This window comes from Myodes glareolus, chromosome 17 (assembly GCF_982192425.1).
Source record: "Myodes glareolus chromosome 17, mMyoGla1.1, whole genome shotgun sequence".
In the NCBI taxonomy this organism is placed as follows: domain Eukaryota; kingdom Metazoa; phylum Chordata; class Mammalia; order Rodentia; family Cricetidae; genus Myodes; species Myodes glareolus.
In genome coordinates this window covers 53,193,271-53,199,270 of record NC_142042.1, presented here as the reverse complement: position 1 = coordinate 53,199,270, position 6,000 = coordinate 53,193,271, and positions in this window count along the sequence as shown.

Here is a 6,000-nt window from a genome sequence, read left to right as displayed (position 1 = left end):
AGGATATAATACCACTTGCAGTGTTATTTGGGGACATAAAAGGAAATGGCTGTGCACAGCTCACAAACGCCACTTCCACTCCGCCGTCGACACGGAAGCAGGAAGCATAAGCATAGTAGTTATAGATTTAAATGGTTTGCCTGTTGTTTCATAAAGCGCTTGTTTCATTTACTCCTCCACGTCTGTGCAATTCAGCTCAGTTACTGTGAAGCAGAAAATATTATCAATTAGAGGCGCAGTGCGCCGGTCCTGAATCACAGGCTTCGGTACCCTGGTGTGTTATGATACCCAGAGCATTACCCCGCTCCCCGCCCCAGCACACACATCACAGCAGGATGGGACGTGTTCAAAGACCGGCTGTGTACCGAAAACTAATAGAAGGGAAACCTAAAATGGCAAAAGGTGAAGAAACAAAGCTTCTCCATAAGCTCTGGAAAGCTGTCGTAGCAGGAGCACAAGGCAGACCTCTAACCTTTGACATTGTGCCTCTTGGTCCCTAGGTCTGGATCTCGGTCCGAGTTTAGTCTGCTTTCTGTTGCTGCGATAAAAGCACGGCCAAAAGCAGCTTAGGAAGGGGTTTATTTGGCTTACACTTCCTGGAGGAAAGCTGGGGCAGAAACTGAAGCAGGAAGCTGGAGGGGGCAGGATCTGAAACAGAGGTCATAGGGAAATGATGCTTACTGGATTGCTCTCCATGGCTAGCTCGATTTTGTTGTTGTTGCTGCTGCTTGTTTGTTTGTTTGTTTTTGTTGTTATTGTTTTAGTCAACACAGGACCACTTGCCCGGGAGTAGTACCACTCACAGTGGGCTAGAAAGCCAACATCAATCATTAAAAAAAAAAAAAAAAAAAAAAAAAAACAAGCCCCACAGGCCAATCTGAGGGAGGCATCCTCAGCTGAGATGCCCTCTTCCCAGGTGACTCTGTTTGTGTCATGTTGACACATGGTAGCCGGCACAACCTCTAAACTGGCAGGATGGAGTGGCTAACGGAACACTTAGGCCTTCATATCAAACGCAATATATCTAAACGAGAGACTGTTTTCTCCTTTCTCTCCCATCTAATCCCAATTCCTCGGTCAATGGTAAGACCATCTGCCAACTAGAGACTGAAGGCAAATTAACTGAGATCCAGCCCTCTGCCATCGCCATGGCGATTAGTCTCTGAGGGCTGGGGGTGAGTTTCGTATAGCAGTATTCATATCCAGCATTAATCCTCACTTTCACTACCTCATGCTCGTCCAGGCCTTCACTAGCCTTCTTGGCACAATCCTCCATTTCCAATCTGACTCATACATTTTTTTTAAATGGCAAATTAATTTCTCCCCAAATCACTGTTCTCATTTCTTGTATTTCGAGGCTATCTATCACTGGGGTCCCTCCATCCTCCTCAGTCTCTTCTCAATGACTCTGGATATTTCTGAGCATGCCAAGGCCCTCTCTACAGATTCACAAACAAGCTGTAATCCTCCGATTGTCCCTTGGCATCTTCGCCTGGCATGGCATCGTTTCTCATTCCAGCCATTAAAATTCCACAAGTTCAAGTTCTAGCTTCAACCTTTTCTGAATCACAGAGGCCCTCTGTATTTGTGCATTAGTCACCCACTGATTCAACCACCCTAGATTTAAAAGCAAAAAAGAAAACAGAAAAAGTAAATGGCATTATACCGAATGCCTACATTCATAAACTGCATCTATATGCACATTTTTGTTCTTTATTCCCTAAGCAATACAAGGTAACAACTGCTACACAGTGTTTACACTGTATCAGGTATTAGGTATCATAAGGAATTCAGAGATTATTTAATTAGGATGATGTGTGAATACTGCTGCCATTTTACCTAAGTGATTTTAAGATCCTGTCACCGATTCTCAGAGATGCTGAAGGAAGACTGCCCACTGCATTGGCGAGCATTTTACTGATTAGGCAGAGCACTGTGCTATATCACTTCACATGGTTCATTCAACTTTTTTTTTCCTTCCTGAGTCAGGGTTTCTCTGAGTAACAGCCCTGGCTGTCCTGAAACTCTCTCTGTAGACCAGGCGGGCCTCGAACTCAGAGATCCAGCTGCCCAGCTTGAGTTTTGTTGATAGAGGATGAGAAGTAGCAGAGGGGGAAGAAGAGGGAGCAAGGACCAAGTCCTTATTTCTGTGGTTTCTTCTCAGTGAGGCCTTACTCTACACAACACTTCCTCCTAGGTCCCGGCGAGCTCTCCCTTTCCTCTTCCCCCACATTTAGGGCTGGTGGAAGATAGGTTCCCTCCTGTGATACTCCATCCCCAAATCATTATAAGCCGCCCTTTGTGCCTTTGGATGATCCCAATTTGAATTCACCGTGTTTCCTGCTGAGACCATGACTGACACACCATGAGAGTGAAATTTCAGGTCTATACTGTGGGGATTGGAGGGAAGATGAGGATTGCAGACCTAGATTATAAAGGGCAATTCTAGTAAAAGGAGTGAACATCAGGGGTGGGAAGAAGTAGAAAAGGAAAAGGCACTAAAGGCAGGAACCTCCCGTCTGTTCCAGCAAGTGGGAGAGCACATCCGCTGTGACATGATCGTAAATCTTCTATGATCCAGACACTCCTAACAGCATCCTTTCGGAAAGATGTAAAAATGTAATCCTCTTATTGACAGGGTGACAGGCCAGCTAACAGTATCATCAGGGTGCCTTACAACTTGGCCTCGGCTGGGACGCAGATTCTGAGTTCATTATTTATATAGGATTTCACCTGCTAGCATTTGATTCTCAAATTGAAGACTGAACCTAAGTCCTCACGCATGCGAGGTGGACACTCTACCAACCGAACTGCCACCCACTCTAGTTTTAAAAAATTTGTCACTGTGTTATTTATTTTGCATATGTGGAGGGGGGTGGGTGGCAGTGCCGGATACATTACACCTCTGGCTTGAATCCTCTCAGCCTCTTCAGGACCCAGTACTCCTGTGGTCCGAGTAGCTCTGCTGTGTATTGAACTCTGTCATGATAGATCACATGAAGTGCAGCCTCCTCCCTTGACTCTACCCTCTGTCCAGGTCGTCTCTGAGGGCCCATAGCGAAAGATGGTCCCGTGTGTACCTCACCGTTGAACCCACATCAGCCCTGCCCATGCTATCACATTAGCTTCCAATGCCTTGAGGCCACCCGGCAAGTACACAGTCCAGTCTGAGTTTTAATCGACTTCCCTGTGATATTTACGCTCCATTATACTCCAGTTCTCTTTCTTTTGGAAACAGTCTGAGATGGCCTCAAACTCTCCTGGATCTCCTCTTATCTCTGGCTACTTTTCCTGAGAGTGGGTGTGATGTTTGCCCATTGTGAGGCACTTTGAGAAATCAAACCAGGATCATCGAGACTGATCATTGGGGAAAGGCACTTGTCACCAACCCTACCAACCTGACCTCGGTCCCCAGAACCCACGCGGTGTCAAGAGAAAACTGACTCCCACTATCCTCTGACCTTCACACACACACGTACTGGAACAAGGGATTACACACAATAAATAAATAAACGTAATAAAATAATATAATAAAGACATAAAATCAGAACTGAGGTGAGTTGAGTGACACAGTTGCCTCTTTTATAAAATTTAAGGGGTTGCCAAAGAAAGAAAAACAATGAAGCTAGCAATGCATGGTGCAATGGCTCAGTGGGTAAAGGCGCTTGTCATGACCCATGACCTGAGCTTGACCTCTGGGACCATGTCACATGCAAGTGGTCCTCTGACCTCTACTTGCATATGGTGGCATGTGTGCACTCACATTCACAGATTAACTTATACACATGGAATAAATACATGTAATTATCAAAATGCAATAAACAGAATAACTAATTTTGAACAAAATATTCCAAATATCTAATTAATGTAAATGAGCATGTTAAACAAAATATCAAAAACTTTTTAAAAAGCCAGTACTGTGCTATGCTGATTAAGATTGGAGCCTGAGGCAAAAGCAAAAATATATCTTTAGATTCAGTTTTAATGCATTTTTAAATGACTAATTTTTTTCTGAACATTAATGTAGCAAGAAAACTATTGAAATGGAAAAGTAGGTGTATTAAACTATCATTTAAAGTGTAAATGTAGTTTGTTTATGCCAAAAGGGAATATATTATGATTTAACTACATGTTAATTAAAAGTTATTTGTATCATCATTTGGTCAAGAGAATATTTTAATTAACTTATTTGATGTGTATATATGTGTGTCTGACTGTATGTATGTGTATCACTTGCATGCAGAAACCTGCGGAAGCCAGAGAGGGCAGTAGAGCCCCTGGAACTAATTTACAGGCCGTTGTGACCTATCATGTGGATGCTGGGAAGCAAACCCCGATCCTCTAGAGGCCAGAGCAGTCAGTGCTCTCCTGCTGAGCCATCTCTACAGCCCCTGTCAAGGGAAATGTTAAAACAAGAGGAGTCTATAGTCTCAACTCAAAACAAGGCAAACAAAGAAGTCGATTAGAGGATGTTATTGATGGGTTTGTTTCCATTAAAGACAGAGGTACATTTTTCTTTAACTTCAGAAACCAAAATGATACACCCTTAAAATAATAACAACAGCAACGAAAACATTGTATTTTTTTTTAATCCTGTGTAGAGACTCTTTTGCTATCATCCTGCCAGCCTAATGAGAAATTCAACCTGTTATTCTTAAACATCCTATTTTAGGACAGAGCAAAGATCTAGGAGACACACACACACACACACACACACACACCCCAGAAGGCATACAAAGTAATCTTTAACATTCACTGAGACTTAAGCCCAGAAGCTTGAGCTGCTCATGAGTCCCTGTACTTCTAAACCCTTAAGGTTTCTGTCCCCTGACACTGTGGGGATTCTCTTTGCCATCTGGACCTTCTTACTTGAGACTCTAGAAGTCTTAACGGAAGAATCCTTGTATATTAGCTTCTATTGATCTCCTTGAAACTAGAAACAATAAAAGCAGCCTAGCAGATCAAACTAAGAGCAAAGGAGGAAGATGAAAGCAAGGGAGAAGTTATTTCTATGAAAGGGCCTCTTCTGCATGCTCTTCCTCTGCCTCCCTCCACCCCCACCCCCACCCCCACCCCTACCATCTACAGTGAGGTCCTGAGGTCTCTCTCTCCCTGACAGTAGTTGCCATCTACAAACCTGTTACCACTTGGTTTGTTTTTCTGGCCCAGACCTCTTTCCTGTCCCCCAGAGCAGTCTGTCCTGCCCTGTAGTCCTATGTGGACTTCTCAGTGACTCAGAGCTAAATGTGCTCACTCCACTCTCCAGCCAAGCAGGTCTCTTGCAGTACAGACAATGAGGGGCTTTCACTCTGGAGCGCCCCGCCCCCTGTGCCACCTTCTCGCAGTCAGTTCTTCCTTGAGTCCTGTCCCCTTTCCTTCTTGCACAACTCTTAGCCTCTGAGCAGCTTCATTTCTTCTGCTCCATGTTGGTCTCAGCTGTTGTAGTCTCTTGCCAAGACCGTTGTAAAACCTTCTAACTGGTCTTTCCAGTATTCCAGCTTGCCTTTGCAAATCTCATCTTCAAGAGAGACCTCAGAAACAGTGTCTGCGGGTGAAACCCTCTCACTTCTCCATGCTACATCTGACTTTGTTTCAGCTTTTCTCTTTGCTTCCTGAGTCCCAGCCATCTGGCTTTCAGCACCCCTTGCCCCCTTTGGCCATTACGTGTGATGCTGTGACTGATGTTTGCCTCGTCCTCTAGGATATGTGCTCCATGACAACAGGGACTGTTGTCCCAAAGACCTCAATATCATAAGCAAATATTTATAGGAGAAATAATATGTTTATTATTGAAAAGTTTAGTTTCTCTGAAGCTCGGAAGGGTACTTGCAACGATGCTCGATGCTCTCGGTAATCTCTCAGAATGAGTCTTCTAGATGCCTTCTTAAAGTACTTTACATACATTAAATCAGTTAACCCTCACTATAAGGAAGTAAGTGCTATTATATTCCCGTTTTAAAGCTGCTGAGCTGAGGCACTGGGAGGTCAAACAGCAATAAG